Source organism: Lichenostomus cassidix, chromosome 4, assembly GCF_008360975.1.
Source record: "Lichenostomus cassidix isolate B80296 chromosome 4, HeHo_3.0, whole genome shotgun sequence".
Taxonomy (NCBI): domain Eukaryota; kingdom Metazoa; phylum Chordata; class Aves; order Passeriformes; family Meliphagidae; genus Lichenostomus; species Lichenostomus cassidix.
Window position 1 is genome coordinate 48,469,029 of NC_139484.1, and position 19,240 is coordinate 48,488,268.

The following is a 19,240-nucleotide window of genomic DNA, read 5'->3' on the forward strand; positions in this document are numbered from 1 at the left end:
TATTCTATCTTGTAGATTAGTTTCTGTGTCAAGACAGCAGACACTGAAAACATCTCTGGTTTGTGTCCTTCAGACCGTTAGCATGCAAGACCTGCAAGTTTGTGTAAGGAGGGCATACGCAAGGACCTGACAAACAGATGTGCAAGCAAGATCCTCTGCTCCTCCTCGTTAATCCCTCTGTTCACCTCGACTCTGGAAGGCAGTTAATACTCAACACTCCTATATCTGCAGGTGCAGTTTTGGTATTAGAGATGATGGCGATTGCTGTCAGAAAAGCTATTGCCCATAGCTCAGCAACTGGCATTTGTCCATTCCAGATCTAACTTTCATCTGATCAAAAGAGAAAAAAACACGCTACTTTTTTAATTAAGCAACTTTACAAATGTTAAATATTTTTAGCTGTGAGGGCAGATTTTTGAGACCTCAGATTAGCATATTACATTGGTGATTTTCTTACGTGCAATAGAATTTCCTCTTTGCTTATAAAAATACTTGGGAGCAGCAGTTTTTAGTCATATAGTTAATTTATAGTGTCTGTAAGTGTCCTATCAGCTCTATCAGTAAGAGATTGATAGGGTCAAAAATCTGGGTTTTGCTGGTGTTTTTTTGAAAATTAACGTGAGACTGAGTAAAAGAGGCTGGGAGGTGGTTTTTTTACAAAAACCATCACCAGAATAAATGTACCCATCTGGATCATCTCTTCAAGTCAGCTTTCAAATAGGATTTATTTCTGATTCCTGAACACACCCTATTTCTCATTTATTTCTCTGGCTGCTCATGTGAAAAAGAACAGACACGAATACCAGGAAGATGGGACCCTTTCCCCTGCCATAAAAGCAGGGAAAAGTCACAGGAAAGGACAGGAGAGCTGCAGCCCAGGTCACAGCCCCAGCTGTCAGGAGGGCATGTGCATGGTGACTCCATACCTTGGTGCATGACCAGATAGGTCTACTGGAGAGACAGCAGTTCTGCCTTGCTGAGGACACAATGCACAACCATGATGGATGTTGAGCAGGCAGGTACTGAAGGGGGGGAGCATTCAACCCTTTGCAGCTTCTCAGATTATTATACAGCAATTAAAATAGCTCCCACCATGTAAAAACATGCCATCAGATAACAGGACACTCTGACTCATTAAATGGACCCTTGCCAAAATGGTTTCTGGAGTGTTCCAGTTTCTTGCTTGGGTCATGATATTAAATCATTACTTGCCCTCAAGTTCTATGGGCCAGCTACTCACTGGTTGAACAGACCCATAAACACAGCTGTGCTGGCGGCTACCTTTTAAAAGGTTTGCTCCAAGCATTGGGCTTGACTTTTAGAAATAGCCTGTTTCTTCTGCACAGCCTCTCATCTTTAAAGCATGACCCCCTCACTGAAATCTGGTTGTGAAATATGACTTTCCCATTCACCTGCTAGCAGTGGGATGCTTTTTCTGTGCAAGCTGAGTGTAATGGAGCAGTATTTCATTCCTGTTGTTTGGCGATTCAAGGCTCTCAGCAGCAAGCCGTGCCAGGACGTGGTCCTGTCTCCTCTGCTTGCTTGTCTGTTTCCAGGGGAATATTCCATTTCCATTTGTGTAGGGTTTTTTTTTAACCACTTGCACTGCAAATGCCTATGAGAGGGGGGCAGGCATAGGTGTGTGTATACCTTCCTCAAAGTGTTCTAACGCTGTATGCAAGTTTCTGCGCATTTGTAAATGAAATAACCTTTTAGTTATAGGCCCACATTTCATACAACTACTCCACTTCCAAAAAAACAGAAGGACAAAAAGCTCTGCCTCACCTGAGCCCAGGGTAGGTTTTTCCTGGCAGGTTTCAGTAGAATCACTGAAAGTCATTTGGAGGTATGACACCAAGCATGTGCAGCTTGCACTTCAGATTTCCAAATTTATTTTGCCTACTAGGCATAGTTTTTCTTTAGAGTAACTTTTATAACCAGCAGTTTTCGCTTATATTTACTAACTATGCTGAGTTGCTTAAGGAAAATTAAAGTAGGTAGCAGTTTATTAATATAAATTAATATCAATTTATTATTTATATCAGAAGCTGGGGTGGTCTGCTAACACCTCTGGAGTAGACTGGCTCTTCCATTTAACATGTGTTCCATGTCTTCTGTGGTACCTGTGATGACCTTCCTAGTTCTAAGGCATAATTACAATTTCTCATATGCTCTTCATTTGCTGTCAGCTCCTGGAAGTATAGCAGAAGGTATCATGAAATTGAAGGTGTTCATTTGACCACAGCACAGGGTCACACAGGGTCACCTGGGAATGCAACAATCCTCTTGGAAGATTCTGCTGCATCAGCCCAGGCAGCTCCTGGCACTAGCTAATCCATTTTGTGTGTCCCTGGAGCCACATTTGGACTTTGGTCAGGAAGAATAAGTCGATTCTCTCTAAAAGAAGACCCAAAAGCACATACTGATGCTGTGTGGATGCTCAGCAGACCAGGACAGAGAACGACCTGGAGAACCGAGCTACCACATGGTGCTGATGTGCAGAGGGCATGGGACCACCCTGAGCTACTCCAGGAATCCAATGAGCAGAGGGTTTCAGTGGCTGAGAATGGACACGACACACGTACCATCCCTGCTGTCTCACGGGTCACCTCACCCGTGGAGGTGCAGCACAGGCAGTGGGTCAGTCCTTCCTCCACCAGGAGTCTTCTCCTAGGAGTAAAAGTGGTTCTCCTCCAGAAGGGAGTTTCTGCAGCTCCTCCAAGAGACATGACCTAAGTACAGGTTATGTGCTTATGTTAAGGCCTCTTGAGAATTTTTTTACAGCAAAACACAGTTTTGGTGCAAAGCATACATGATTAGAACCAAAAATGCTCTTTTAAAAACTCCGTTTCAATTGAACTTTCATGTCCAGAGTGTAATTCATGGCCAAACCAAGAGAAAGAGCTGCTCCAAAGCAGGGCAGAGAATCTATCCAAGCTCTGAGACCCCAGCTACAAAAGGTGGGGATCTTGTGTGCCACTCTGCACTGAAATGCAACATATTTCTTTTCCCGAAGCCACATCTCCAGTTGTTGGTTCCTCTTTCTGAGCTAAGAACTGACATCGAGTTTTATGAAACATTGCATTCCCAGCTTGACAGGCACTTAGAAAAACTCCTAACTTCCTTTGCTCCTATTAGAAATTTGCCCTGCTTTCATGCTGTTCCTTATTTTCTTTGATAATCCCGATCTAAATGTATAATTATATTCATTCTGACAGTGCAGCTGAGGAAGCACTGACTTCCCTGTTCTGATGAGAAACAAGAGTATTGTTTGATATTAAACAGTATGTTGTTTTGGTGCTTTTGGTGCTTTTGGTGCTTTTGAGTGTAAGGACATCAGAAACAAAGCGCTATAATGGGATAATAAATAAACTGTGTTTTCACTTTGCTCAAATAAAGGCACAGTAGCGTGCAGTACATTAGCTGTCAGGGGTTTCCAAACCAGCAGGCAGACAAACAGTGGGATTGTTCCCTTATACATACTTATCAGAAGATATCATCTGCTCCAAATTTCTACCTGTCCTAGGTGTTTCTTCCTTGTTCACTATAAGGTCAGCTCTTCCTGAATATGTTTCTTGTGGTACTATTGCTTTAAAATTAGGCACTGTTATAAAGAGCAAATGAAAGATGGAAAAAGATAAGTGAAAAACAATTTCTCCCTCAAGCTATTCCTTCTGTGTATTGTCCTCTTTCTAGAGAAGGTGTTAAGGAAGGAAAGATGCTGTCTCTGGAGACAATGCTTCTACTAATGAACTGAGAACAGAAAAAACAGCAGCCAGGATTTTCCATTACATATCTTCCCATTTCAAGCATGTCAAAATCCACTTTTTTTCCTCTCTGTGCTGCTGGCCACACTTTCAGATGTTTTCATTATTTCTTCGGTGACATTCGAGTAACTTTACATTTTTATCTGCAATGTACTTAAGGAAGCCTATATTTAGTATTTTTAAAGACAGAAGGACCATTTTAGGTCTAGGTTAATTAAAAAATGCCATGTGCTTAATGAAATAAAGTGCAGACTGTGCAACACAGTCTCAGAAAATTGATTTTTACTCAGGATTAGAATGTAACCACGTACTTTCTTTGTTAAGGTTCCTGTGACCTGGGCAATATAGTGAATAAAGTTTGTGTTTGCAAGAGTGAACAGTTTTTAATATGTCGTTGTTTTAAGACATGAGTATGTAAAGTCAGACCTCCCCAGCACAGTATCTAGGCACCCATATAGTCTTCAAAGGCTCTTGAGCATGCTTAGTTCCTACTTATCTCAGTGTGAATTTAACAGACAAGGACTGGAGGATTTCAAATCATTATAGCAGGCTGATCTATGGCTAACACAACTTACTAAGTCTGCTTTTCTACAATATCACTGTAGGAATGCAGAGCAACTCCAGCTTTAGGCCATGTTCCCAGCAATTCCCATCCTCCCAAGCTTTGCCCTTCTCCCGTGCTCCTCTCTGTCCTGCAGGCTGTGTGGCTGCTGAGGGCCATGGGTTCCCTCACCTGCATGTTGTACAGCCCTGCTGGTCACTGCTTATCAGCATGGGGGAAAAGCTCAGCTCTGACTGCTTCTCCCTCAGCTCCATATAAACACAATCTCTCAGAGTTAGTCCTGGCTTTCCCAAGGCTACATGAACTCTCTGAGACCTCTATCCACCTGTGAGCAGTTTGACTACACCTGACCCACAGATGCACCAATGGGAATGTGGAGATGGAAGACTGGCAGACACGTCACCAGTGTGTAGGGCTTGCAGGAGCAGGGTGTGGGACCATTTTTAGGAAACCAGGATGGGAACACCACATGTTCCGCAAAACCAGGAAGAGCATTCAAGTGTTAGGATGTGCAAACAGGGAAATTAACTCAGGCAAAGACAATGAGTCTATTATTGCCTGTTTGCTCAGTTACAGCAGCAAATGTTTGTCTTCTGTGCCAAAATGCACTGTCTCCTCTTCCAAATTTTACAGTAGTTTCTATGTGTGAGCTTTCAGTGTCACAGCAGCTTTACTGCTGGAGCACCTGCCATAAGCCAGAGTGGCTTTAGTCGTTTAACCATGAGCTACTGCTGGACTTTGTTCACTTTGACGTGCTAACCTTTGGCCAGCTGAAGTAGGAGAGGAGCTGGCTGCTCTTGGCAAAACACGGTCTCAGTGTACCCAGGGAGGAACCTTTTGTAAAGTGCCCTTTAATCAGCTCCAGTCATTGTTAGGGGTTGTAATGATTTAGGTTCCGTCGATAGTTCCACTAAAAGAGCATCTGAAAGCACAAGGTCTGTCCTGCTGCTTATCCGTGACCTCTGACGTCCCTGGCTGAGGTCTCACAGCAGTGGACAGCCGGGTGCTGGGGACACAGTGTTGACAGAAGCACCGGCTGTCTGACGGCTTAGCAGGGCATGAGCCTCCTTCCTCCTTCTGCCAGCCGGCTGAGGAACGACCTGTAGGTTAGTAACCATACCCCATGACAATATTGTGGTCATGGTTATATTTCCTGTGGTATTTAGGAGGGGTAAAGGCTGTGTCAAAGGGACCTAGACAGTGAGAGACCTGTTTCAGTCTCCTGGGAAGCAGTAGAACACAAATGTAAGTGTTCAAAGTGTTCATTGAGGAGGTGGGTATGGAAAATCTTGTTTCAGAAGTCTGTTTTCTTAGTCACTAAATGCAGGAGACCATCTCATGTTTTAGATAGGAAAGTTGATCCTTTTGTGAAGCTGACTGTGCTCTGAGCATGACTGAGAATCCCTGTTAGAAATGGGCAGCCATTGTGGAGGCTCCTGCTCTTTCAGGTCCCCAGTGTCCTCCTGTGCTGTAGAGGTGTACACAGTATGTACAGCAACCCTCATGCTGTGCTCCCCAATTACTCTTTTAATGTTATGTTTCATCTTCGTAGGTGATCAGTAACAGACCAAAAGTAACCTTTTCAAGTGTATAAAATGGTCTTTTCTGGAGTAAATGCATAAAGACATTTCCTCTCTGAAATGACATAGCTCAGTGACTGCATAAAGAAATTACTTTTCCTTTGTTGGCATCATCAAGGCAATTTTAATCCACTTAGATTTCATTTTTAGCAATAATTGTTCCCAAAAGAATTGAGAGTTTCCAAAGGGAAGAGGTCTAAAGCCTCAGGATAACCTTATTACTCTTCATCAGTCTCGTGGTACATCTTCAGAAAATAATTTTGCTTCACTTTTCAAAGGCCAGAGATTAGAACAGGGCAAACCTCACCACCTGATAGCTCTATTTGTATTTTCTGGAATATACTCTCTTCTGCATACCACCAGTTTCATACCAGTTTTATACACTAACAAAATTTCCATCACCTCTTCACATAAACTCCTAAATAGAGCAAATACTTTCTTCCACAGATAGAAAATTCAGACCTTAGTGGTGATGTGAAAGTCTGAGTATTTGCACGTATGACAACCTGGTTGTTGTCACATTAATCTGTGTACTAGACAGCAATATATTACATATACGTATTCAGAGATTGTGTGCTAATCTTTTGGAATACTTGGCAGTGATATAGCAGGAAGGGCAATGTCCTCATGCATAGGTCTCTGCTTACCTCCAGTGGTTCTGTAGCACACAGCCTTAGGTCAGATTTCCACCATTTTAGCTTGCATAGAGACTGTTGCAGCTCTTTCTCTGGATATTTGGTAACATGCTTACTTTGAAGATGTAACCTATATGTATTCCCACCAATTAAAGGTGCTTCCTTTTGGAGTGAGTTTAGCTTGCTTGTTTTTAGGAAGGGCAAAGTCATCAACCTTTTAAAGTTCCTGAAAAGATTTTTAATTTTTAATTTTTTTTCCAAAGAAAAGGAGAATTTCTGCATGGTTATGGCCATTTGTCACTCATTTAACACACTGACAAGCAGCAATTTCCTGTTTAATTGCAGATGCCTCCTCAAAAACAGTTCGTATCTCAGGTGCATGGTGAGCATTATTTCTGCCCCACAGCTGGGGACAGTTACATGGGTTACATCTCTGCTAACAAATAAAACATGCTGGGGTGTCTTGCCTGAACCCAAAGACAGCACACCAGAGAACCTTATAAATGTTCTCCTTCCCCCCCAAAACAAGGTGGCCGTAACCACAGTGCCCAGTTTAGGCAGTCCTAGGGTCTACATGCATCCACCCTGCAGAAGAGAAGAAATCCAAGAGATCTACAGGGCAGAGCTGAGAGTGCAGATACTGCTCAGAAGAACTCATCTTGTGGCTCCAGCCAGTCCTTCAGCCAAAGTAAGAGTATATCCCTGTCTCAGGACCTTTTCATACAGCTTCGGAGCCTGAACTTAAGAATATGGTTATTGCCAGTTTGGAAATGTCCTCTCGAAAATATAAACCTTTCCTTGGAGATAGAAACTACAGGACTTAGGTGTTTCCTGAATGAGGCATATCTCCTGCTTAGGTGTTGTCAATGGCACAAGAGTGGCAGATCCTGGGTCATTGTAGAGGCATTTCCTTTACCAAGAAAGGGAAAGAACAATTTAACTAGTGGATTTAATAATTACAGCCACTCAGAACCGTCTTCTCATTCCTAAATATTTTGGCTATTATGGTTTTTGAAATCACAGACACTTTGGCTGGTTTATATCTTGTCAAATATCTCTTGAGGTAAGTCACATCAACAGCGTTCTGAGATCTTTCTTTGAAAAAGAAGCATTTTATAGCAGAAGTGTAGTCCTGTAAAAAAAATCACCTCCCTGTGATTACTGAGAGCTGCCAATTAACACAGCCCTTGAGAAGTTTCAAGTAGACTGGCTCTGCACCACAGGGTGACCCTGGCAGCTCTGGCAGTCAGGGGGATGATGCCTGAGAGTCTAACACCAGCAGTGGGTCCCAACCCCAGTGCAGCTGCAGAGGTGAAAGTGCCCTTCTGCTATTTAAGCTTGTTTGGTTATGATGAGCATTTTTACCACAAGGTTTCAAAGTTTCTATCAAGACTCACTTATGTTATCCTTCTGTTTCTGCACCGTGCAAGTGGCTTGGTAAAGATGTAGCTTTAGGGCTTGCCTGTGCTCTAGGTAACATGTTTGGTGGAATAACAGGTGAATCCATCCTGTTTCCTACACTGCAGAAGCACATCTTAGACTGGCAACACCGTTCAGGGTCACCCCAAACCAGTGGCTCAGGAGCAGTGTGTCTACAGCTTGTTTCTGGTACAATGTTGGCTGCTGAGAAGAAAGCTCAGGTGGAGGCAGGTTTGCAGCCCCAGTCCTGCCTGCCCATAGCGCAGGCCAGCAGTGGAGAGGAGCAGACAAGGTGCACATGCTGGCAGAGGAAGGGCCAGAGTGCTGGGCTGAGGTTAGGTAAGGCAAAGGCAATGGGTGAATCTGTGCTGGACCACATGGGCAAAGTCTGCCATGCAATGGGCCAAGAGATGTGACCCCACTCCTGACTCATGGCAGCACCCACCGCTGATGGATGACTCAGTCACAGCAGATTTCTTCCTTGTGAAGTCTCATCCCAGGTGTGCTAACAAGCAGGGGGCTGGTATAAGGTTAGCCTGCTTAATACAGGCTGCTCTGGTAATGATGCCTTTGCTGTGCATGGCAGTTTAGACTCTGCCAACATCATCAAAACTTCTTTTTCTAATCCTGGCAGTAAATCAGTTTTCTGAGAAATGGAAGTTGTGGACATATAATAAAATGTAATGTAAGGGATGCTGGACTTAATGGACATTGTAAATTCCCCAACAGATCATTCAGGCTCCTGTAGTCTAAAATTTTCCTTCATGGTACTGGGAGGCAGAAAAATAAATTTGCCTTCCCAAAGGACCCTGTGTCAGTTTCCTTATTGGAAAACCTCTTTTTACACACAATTTCCGTGTGATGCTTATTGTCTCATTTTCAATAAGACATTAAGAACAAAAATAGAAAAGCTTGTGCCCCGACAAGAGATGATGTCTGTCAGCTGGAGGAAGAGTTTTTCCCTTAATATACTTATATTCTACTGTGAGTTGTAAAAAAGCAGGGCAATTACTGGAAGAGAGGAAACAAGGACTGTGTGTGCTAACCACACTCATTTTCATACCCTGATTCTGAAAGCCACCTGTAAATATAAGTTTGAAGGTCTTTATTCTCCTTCTTATGAACATGTATTACAAAACCCTGTGGTTTTCTTTGCAAAAAGGCCCTGCAAGGAACTAGCAAGAATGTTGTTTGCTAGAAACCTTTTAATTATCAAAATTGGTTGGTACATGATTGGCTTGTGCTGGTTGGATATCCCTGCTAGCCCCAGGAGGTGGCCACCAGGTACCTTTCAGTGACCTATTGATCTCACACTACTGTGCTGCCCCTCCTTCCTTGATTCCTCCAGGCCCTTCAGTCTCCCAACAGCTACAAGTGCTAAAATTCACCAGCTGCATACAAACTTATAAAGAGTAGCAATTTGTTATTCTGCCTGCTCGTCTCTCTGGGTGGTTCAGTGAGCTCCTTGGTGTTACAGAAAGGCTCTCCTTCACCCCATTGTGCAATCTCATCTGCCTGTCCGGAGGAGGAGTTGTGCTGTGAAACTAGATTCAGCAGGTTTTAAAAGAAACCCTTTTCCTGTTTTCCCATGAATTTGCTCAGTGCTGGTGACCTGACAAATGCTTTAAGCCAGCAGTGCTGGTGGAGGAACAGGTCCCACCCTCTTTTACCCCTCTGCCAGCACAGGTGGTCAGGTGGTGTGCATGGTGCAGCTGCACAAACGCTTGTGGCAGCACATGCAGAGGCTGCACAGGGTGGCTGCAGGAAGCATGGAGTGAGACCCAATGCTGGCAGCACCAGTTTAATGTGTTTGTGAAGCTGTGGTGTGAAGCAGTGGTCTGGAGCAGCCACATCAGCTTAGCGGGGGCAAAACCTTTTTCCTATACAGTGTTTTTTATTTACCCTAGGACCCAAAGGCAATTATTGTATTAACCTGCCTTGTAGACATATCTATCCAGAACCCACCCTGTATTTATTTCAGTGGAAAGCAAACATGCCACAGAAATGTAATGGCTATGGCTATGTAAAACAAAAAACAAGAAAACCTTGTTGTTTTTCCATTTTGTGTGCTAATTAAAACCTATTACACTCCATGGGTTTATTTAGTCTTCTTACATTCTGGAACCTAAAGCTTGCTTTCAAATTTAAATGGAAGCACAAAATTCCACATGGGGAAACTGAGCCTAACTGTTACAGTGATTCCCTGTGCTGACTTTCATTGACAATAAAATAGATTTTTGCTAAAAATAGAATAAAACCTTTGCCTAATGACTGTAAAGGTTATCAGAGCAACTCCCACTGCCCATGAATGAGAGAAGCCTAAGACTACAAAACAGAAAAGCCCAAGGTGTCCTTGACCAAATTTCCCCCATAGGTACTCCACCTTCAGGTCTATGACTTTGTCGTCTCCATGGTGGGACAGGGCATGTGGCTGGCTGGCAAAGCAGATGGGGAGTCTGTCTTTAAAAGGGCATCTCTGTGATGTGGCAAGGTAAAGATCAAAACATTGACATGGGTTATGCATAGTATGGGCTTGGTGTCAGAGAGCTTGGAAAGCTGTTGCCTCCAGTCATTTACCTGGGTGCCTAAATACCTCTGAAAATCTCTTGAGATTATACGGTAAAGTTGGTTTAAAACATACAATTATAAGTATGTTTGTGATATACTATCCGCCTGAAAAAAACCAGAGGTGTTGTTGTACCTGTTACAGACTTTATGTTCTTTGGAGGATATCCCCAGGTTTTGGACTGCAATAGCTTAGGAAAGTCAAGAAATGACAAAATCTGCTGTATTAATTCACATTGTGTAAGAACAGGTGTAAAATAACATGTTATTCATTTAAATAAAGTGGTGTTGTCCCTTTAAACATTCAAAGAGGCCATAAAATGGTTCTATAAACATGTGGGAACCTGTTCCACCAAATACAAAGTGGTTTTGTCAAAAAGAGAAGGAAGTGAAAGAAAAGAGAAAAAAATGCTGTTTGTTACATTATGAAATCCCAATTTTTGTGACTGTATTGTGACTGAGAATTTGTGAGTGGGTTTATGTGTGAACGTACTGATAAAGACTTTCTGAGACTGAGATTAGAGACCTTGCAGGTCACTCTTAGATTCATATATCCTTTCAGTGAAATACTTCATTTGGTACATTCCCATTTCATTCTACTGCAGTCTCTCAGTAGTTTTTTGAAGACCAGATAAAACCATGAAGGCCAACCCATTGCTCTCGCTCCTTACTCTCCCATCTCATTTCACTTGCTCACATGTCTGCACTGTCACATAATGCTATGTTGTCATCATTAAATATCTCCTGAAAACCTATTTACTACATAATCATCAAAACCACTCACTCTTACCCAGACAATGACATCACTCCAATAAAATGATGAGCCTGTGGTCAGCCTCTTGATGTCTCAAAGTATTTGGATTTGATCTTTCTAAAAATCTCAGAAGGCAGATCCAATGCTTCATTAGTGCAGTGTCATCTCACTGGGGAGCCCAGTGCACTCCACCAGTAAAGGCCAGTTCATGTGTCTGCTTGTAGAAGAGAAACAGCTGAGGGGAAGAACACCAACTCGTTGGAAGTCTTTTCTGCATCAGAGAGAAAGTCCCCATTGACAGGCATTATCATATTCCAATGAATATAATTCTATTTATTCAAATTTCCAGCCTTTTCTATCACTTTATTCAGGAGAATAATTATTCAGGAAAAACCTTTCACCTGCAATCCCACTACAGGAAAGAATAGAAGGCAGTGGAAGGTCTAAGGGAAACATGGGCATGGACTGATCTGGACTGCTCCCTTTCACATCTCTTAGCATTTGGCCCCTGCTTCACTGTCAATAATTAAAAAGACAAAGCAACTGAATATATATGGTATTATTGTAACAGAGGGTGGGTTTTATTCATCGTACTCAGCTGTACATTAGGAGAGACGTTGTACTTATATTTTTACCCCAGAGCAATGGATACTGTATGGAGAGGAACATGTGGTGTAAATAGAATCCATCCTCCCTGCTGCTTACATGGCTCCACCTTTAACACTTTTCCACTCTTCCTTACTTGCCACAGTAAAGAGGTATATGAAGAGTCGTGTGATCATTATCAACACAGTGGTTTTGAAGTCAAAGGAAATCAGAATCAGGTGCCTAATGTCAGGGAAAGCTGGGACACACACTTGCAGAATTCTGCCTAAATTTCTGAAGATCTTTATAAGAGCACAGCCTGAAGGAAAAATTTGTATATTTTTAAATTCTGCCATTGGGAATGATAACACCTCAAAATACCCTGCAGCAGCTTGATCCGCTGATGATCTTTGCTTTAAACAATCATGGGGAAATAACTTGGAAACTAACAACAAGATGCATCTAAAAGTGAAAGTGTAAAATGAAAGCCAAGGGTTTGAGAGGCCTTCCTACACGATCTTAATTGACACAGTATATTGAACAACCTCCTGAAAATGAGCCCATCATCTCACTAGCATCAGTGCTTTTTCACTTACACCAGATTAGTCTTCTCTGGGCTTTCAAATACACACACAATTGTAGCTAATAGGATCCACTTTACAATACTTATGGCTAAAAGTTTGACTTGTTTTCCAACAGAAAAATGCAAAGTAAGAGGAAGATACTGAATTTTAAAAATCAATTATTTGATGGCATTTTGCAAATTCATAACTGCTAATTTTTTTATACTCACTTTCTTATAGAGATCAAGTGGGATTGAGGCGTGGATTTGATTTTGGCAGAATCTCATAGATTTTATCCCTAGTTTTGATACTGATTCTTTCCATAGTCTTGGGCAAAACATTTACATTTCCATGCTGCAGCTTCCCTGCCTGCAGGGCAGGACCTGCTTCTCTGCAGCTCTTGTAGCTAACAGGTTAACATTTGCAGAGGTGAATTCTGCAGATGAAAGACTTGCACAGTAGACTTGGGCTGTCGGCACTCTGGGACCAGGATCCAGGCTCCAGGTGTGTTTGTACAGTGCCTAACACACCACAGCCACAGTACAGTGGATAAACAAGTATAAAAATCCAGAACAGAGTGATTGCAATCACCCATTGGTTTGCAGTGTAAGTAGAACAACTCTCCTTCCTGTTTGCTTTCAGAAGCTGCCACAAAGGTGCTGCTTTTGCCAATCTTTGCCATCCTCTGCATTTCTCTAACTTGGAGCCTTCTAATACTAGAGAGCTTATCTCTACACCCACTGACTCCCCTACCCCTCTTCCCTATTGACCAGCCTACTTGGCAGTATAAGGATGTCCCTTAAGTTTTACATGCCCAGACTAAAGGACTCAGAGGACTCATAAATTATTATGTAGGACCATCTGACACAAACTGACAGTGCTTCCTCTGCAGAATATACTGGTGTTTATGGTTTGTCATTGAGAGGTTAAGACACTTCTCCCGGCACATGTGGATGCCCTGAGGTTGTGTGCTGTTTGGGAAGTTTGGACTGACCTTTATTCTTTTGGGGAAAAAAAAGTAAAAAAAATGAGAGAAAGGAGAAAGGAATGGCTATGTCAGTAAAAAACACCTGGGAAAGGACTGCAAACTGTAGTTGTTTTGCTTCTGCAATATGCTGTTTGCTTTTCACCTTCTTCAATCTGTCTCCCAGAAACTCGCCGTCTCCCAAGGTATGCCCTGCTGCCTCTTCTCCCGCCGGCTGGTTGTGCACACTGCTTGCCAACCGGGCAAATCTATCATCCAAAGAGTGTTTCAGAGCAGTTCCTCCTCTTGGCTGCTTGAGAAGGTGTGTTGTTTGCTTTGCCTAAGTGCTCCCAGGGCCTAATGCTCCGTTGTTATGTACAGACCATTTCTACTGTCATGAATCATGTTTTACCACCCCTGTGCTTTTACTTCTGCACCAGGTGCTTTTTTTCCTTTTGAGCAAACACATTGGAGTTTCCGTGTTTACTGCTGACACAGTGCATGTCGGGTACGCGGCACAGGCTGAGTTATTCCTACCGTCCCACCGCCGACATGATCAGTAAATCTGCTTCTCACTCCAGGAGCTGCAGACCCCTTGCTTTTCCTACAAACAAAGGTAAATTGATTTAGTACAGCCTGGGATATTTTGCTGGACACACATAAAAAAATATATATATTTCGCTGGAAAAGCCTCATGCAGTCAAGCAAAATATGCCCTTTTCTTATCTTATCTGTTGTGAGTAACCCAAGCTATTTGCACAACGCCTTGTGCTAGGAAGGAGTTGTTTGTACATGTTTCACTCCCTTTTATCCAAGTTTTGAATTTTGAATGAAATCTTTCTCTTCAAATTCTTCTTACCTGCGAAAATGTTACAGTTTCTCTTACCTATGCTTCCCTGAAGATTGGACTCAGCCCTCCCTCCACAGATCCCTTCGTTGCAGATAGTTTTCTATTAATCTTCAAACCACTTTGGAGAGCTCTCTGCGTCTGGCAGCACTAACATCCCCTCTCCCTCCCGTCCCACCCACTTAGCCTCAGCCTAAGAGCCCTTAACAAATGACTCCCAAGGAATTTAAATGGCTAACGCTCGCTGGCCAATAAAGAGATGCATAAACTGTATAACCAGGTTGCACAGCTCTAGCCATTAGGAAGAAAGGTTGCTCGGGCAAAGGCGTGAGTCCTCTTAACCTGTTGCACTTCGATCGCAGGAGCAGAGAGGTAAGGGAAATCTTGTTTGCTCTGTAGGGCTTTTTATCTAGTTTTCATTTATCAGGGAGTTGAGACCAAAAGTGTGTCATCATCAAGGTATGGGTTTGGGGTTTTGTCTTCCTTTAGAGGGTCCTAAGGAGTTGTTTGAGAATGAAGCAATTGCTTGCAAGATTGAACTGTGAGATCAACATGTGAATATCTAAAAGAATTTGCACAGCAAATACCAAAATTAGTGTCAGAACAATGAACACTAAAACCCTGGTCTTTTAGACAGAAGAAAACAAAATCATGTTCCAGAGATACTGTTTTTGCTATCTTAAACTAATGAAGTGAAAGGTAGTCAATTGCAACTGCTTGACATTGTGTTTTCAGTAAGTCTGTCTCTGCCATTGTCTGTGCCACATTGTACTTTTTCTGTTTTTCCAAGAGATTGACATAGACGAATGAAACATTAAAATGGGTTATCAGCTTTTGGTGCAGAATTTGGGGCTTGTAGATTGAAGATGGCTAGGATGGTTTAAGTAAACAGGGTATACATGCAAGTATTATTTATACAAATGAATCTATATAACTTAATCTGCATACTTAAAATTTGACAGCATTTTAAGAAAGTCAGCTTTGATATTATTCTATTCATATTCTATTTAAGCAGCATGTGAAATGTGTAAGACTTGTATATGACATTGGACATGTGACCTTAATCTGTTCACCCTTATTTATTTAATTATTCATTTATTGTTTTATTGGGGCCAATGCTGATAACAATAGCGAAGTTTGAACCTAAACCAGGAAAAAAATAAATGTAGTTGTTGAAAGTAAGGTTCAACTAAAACCAATGACAAAAATGTCACTCTACATGTGGACCAGAGGCAGTATTTGTATATAATGGTGTCCTGTCCTGAGCCAGGTGGTATTGAAGCCATGATTCAAAATGTGTCTGTCAAGCATTCCCTCTCCTTTTGCACACCCAAGCTTGCCATGGATGACACCCTGTGCTCAGAACATGTGAGGGATGTCGTGGCAAATGTTACTGCCATCCCCTGCCGTGCTCCTGACAGGCTGGGCTGCAGAAAAGACATCTTTGCCAATCATATTATCACAGCTGCTCTCTGAAGGCCTTCACACCCAATGCAGTCTGCGGTGGTGCATGTTGGTGTTAGCTGACAGCTGATAGCACCAAAGACCTTGCCAGTGTGCATGAGAGTTGAGAGAGTTTTTAAATGAAATTGACACAGTTAATCCAACAGAACTTCAAAACGTGTCCTTTTTCTTCGTCAAGACAAGGCCACATGACTGTCTATCAAGAACTTGTTGTAATATTGTTGGTTTGATTATTTTTCCATGTGTTTCTCATATGCTCTGCACTGTATAACCAAGATTAGATAATATGTTGCATAAAAATAAAGTTAACAAAGGAGTAGCCATTTTGCTATTCTTTTTAATAATTTCTTTTAAATTCTGCATTTCAGCTCCATTGCTGAAGAAATTATATTGAATCAAATGATCCTTGTCTTCTTTCTTCAGCTTTTAATTAAAAAAAAAAAAACAACTTTCACTTAAGGTCAATAAAAGGTGAATTTCAAATGATATCTGTCTCAAATCCCACTCCTTTTCTGGAGTGAACAGAAATTTCATTTCAAAACCATAGGTATTTCCAAGTGAACTGTAATTTCAGTAGACTTATATTGTCTTGAATTAACCCAGCACAGGAATGGTGCCCCCGAGAGAGTTCCTGCCTTGGTTAAACATTTTTTTTTAATTTATAATATTAACATAACACAGGTAACGAGTGCTGGCAATCTCTTCCTTGTACTTGTAAACCTTGTTTCTCAATTCTCCAATCCAACGTTCAAAGGTCTGTACAAACTTCTTAGATCAGAGGTCAGGTACAAATTGCTGCACTTTGCAGCTCCGTTCTGCCGATATGACAGAATTTCACGGGATAGACGATTGCCTTCCAGCCCCCACTCCTCCACGCACGGGCAACGCCAGGCAGTTAAAATGGTGATATGTACAAGTCAGCCATTGGTACCTGAATTTAATTAATAACTAACTGGGTTTCAGTGGTGCAAGGTGCATATTATAAAAAGGGTCAAATGTCAGTGCACAAAGGAAAAAAAAAAAGAACAAAACCCCAGCCACTGACTAAGCCAAATGCTTTGAGTTTAATGTACTTTCAGCAGCGAACATTCACATCCCAACTGCGGTTTGCTTTATGTTGATTTTCATTTCTGTGACCTGAGGGGGAGGGAACACGTTGAGCCACTTTCAGCTTTCCCTGGAATCTCTGCCTCCTGCTGAAAGCAGGGCTGCAGGTTGGGCCCCCTGTTGTTGCAGTGTTCACGTGGTATACACAAAGCTAAGAATGTTGCAATAAAAGTAGTGCATGGGATTCGGGCAAACTGAAAACTCTGAAGCTATTTTTATTGTAATAAATTTTACGGAGCGAGTAGACTTTATATGAACAGGCATGATGTGTTATGTTTCATTCTGGGATCTCTGTGAGAGTTAGCTGAAAAGGTTTGATCAGAAAAGCTGAAAAGACAAGTGTAGGTTGCAAACTTTTTAAGATATTCTTGGTTCTCTGCAGAGTGGAACATATTACTGTAATGTTTATGTAGACAGACAGATAGATAAAGTGTCCTGTGTTATACCAACAAATAAGCCAGTGCATGTATATCCCTATTCCACAGAGTTCAGCAAAGCCTTTGACAGACATTTTCAATTATTGATGTAAATTACCGTGTTCATATATAAGATTTTTCTTCAGAAGGGCAAGAAGTGAAATAGGTGAATGTGTTATCTTTCCTGTTTAATAATTAACAGATGTGTCCAGTTGTGGTTTTGTTTTTCAGTTGCAGAACACTGCTTTTCCTGTGTTTCTTATGGCAAAAGCTTGTGAGCTCCTGAATGAAACTTTTCTCCCTTTCCAAGCAGAATTCTTTCTAAAGCAGACAGTTAATGAGGAGGATACACTTACCTGTATCAGCATCTCTGCAGAGAACAGTGTTTAATTGCATTTGTGGTAAAGAAACACTGCAAAAAGTTTCCCATCAAGTACAGCTCATCCAGAATAGGAAAGACATTTAAATTTATATATGACGTTTTCCTGTCTGATCGTGGTAATGATAGACTTTGTTGACTAGATTGAAATATGGGAATCTGGGGAGAAGGGAAAAGTTGTGCCGTTTCCTGATTTAGACAGCTAATAAGAGTGATTACACAAACCATCTCTCATCTTCTCAGTTTTCCTCAACATGTAGTTTCAGTGTTTTGCAGGGTAATAACTTCAGCCTCAGCCAGTAACAAGTCCTATCAAAATAGGTGAGAGTTATGAATTAGTTTGAATTAGAGTGGGTAAAAGATGGAGCTGGGGTAAAAAGGACAACAAAAGGGTTACACAGCTTGTTGGATAAAGTTCTGAATGACTCGCAGAAAAGTGCATTATAAAATAAGGGAGGAGACTGGGTTTTGCTTACCCAAACTTCCTTCAGAACTGATTTAAGTTGAGGTGACTGGTTTGGCACTGCAGTAGCATAAAAACACTCAAGAAACACACATTGCATTAACAGAATTCACATTGCAGAAGCAGGGTCATGTTAGTAGGATGCTCCAGGTGTTGGTGGTGCTGTGGTACATCAATAACTTTTTCATCAGCATGGGTCCATCCTTGCATGGCAAAACCATATATTCATGAACTCTTTTTGATTAGTGATCATCAAAAAGCCATTGCAAGAAAAAAAGCTACACTCAGGAATGTTTTCTTATTTTATTATTTGAAATATCATCACTCACATCTCATTGAAATAATTTTTGCAGTTTTTAAGCAGGAGGTCAGGTCGTTGAGGGACCTTCACCCTGGGAATATTCACTGCTAGGCATTGGTAGTGCATATGGGTAATGCAAGTGGATCACACACAAGATTAAATACACTGTAGAAAGATGCAGAGAGGACTGAGAACAGAACAGACAGGAAGTTTGCACAATACAAGGTGACTTTATCTTTTATGGGAATCATAATTTTAGCTCAATTTTTAAACTTGTACATAAAATTGCTGTGAGGTAAGATTAATAGGCTAAAGGAACTAGTATAATGTGGTTAAGAGAATTAGATCCATGATCTAATGTTATATAATGTTATTTTTCTAATGACAATGATTAAAATAAGAAGTTTAACCTTCAAGTCCTAGTTTGAAGATGTAGCCAATTGTTGGCCTTTAGGAAGGATTATCTGATTAGCATTCAAGTATTAACCTGGGAAATTCCAGGATGTTAATTTACAGAATAATTTCAGGTGTTTTCTTCCCAAAAAGGAGCAAGAAGCAAAAGATCTGATTTCTTGTCATTTTGTTACAATTTTTTAAGCCAGATACATTGCTTTTGATTGGTGTCTGGAGTACATAACCTGTCCCTGCAAGACCTTTAAAGCAGGGTTTTCTGTAGTGCTCATCACTCTCTTAAATATATTCCTATTGCAGCCATTAAGTCTCATAACTGACGTCAGGGGAGTAGTGCTAGATGTGAGTAGTGGTAGAAACATCACACTTTATTTTCTGTTTCTTTCTTCGATGCTAATCCAAAGTCAAAGTCAACAGATTTTGGTGAGTTTTAAATGTAACCAACCATTTTTAACATG

At 41.5% G+C, this 19,240-nt stretch overlaps 1 protein-coding gene across 7 annotated transcripts in view; it reads left to right on the top strand.

Annotated features, from left to right (window-relative positions):
* The window catches only part of RBM47 (RNA binding motif protein 47), a 79,433-nt gene that overhangs the window by 43,409 nt on the left and 16,784 nt on the right, over positions 1-19,240 (top strand). Inside the window, exon 1 of one of the 7 annotated variants that reach the window (XM_085059107.1) lies at positions 5,412-5,435. The exons of 4 other annotated variants lie outside the window; for them this stretch is intronic. The gene's annotated coding sequence lies outside the window, so the exon portion shown is untranslated. Of the gene's footprint in view, positions 1-5,411; positions 5,436-13,881; positions 14,011-14,463; positions 14,614-19,240 lie in introns of those variants that run through there. 2 more of the 7 variants (XM_085059106.1, XM_085059104.1) reach the window with 2 other exon arrangements.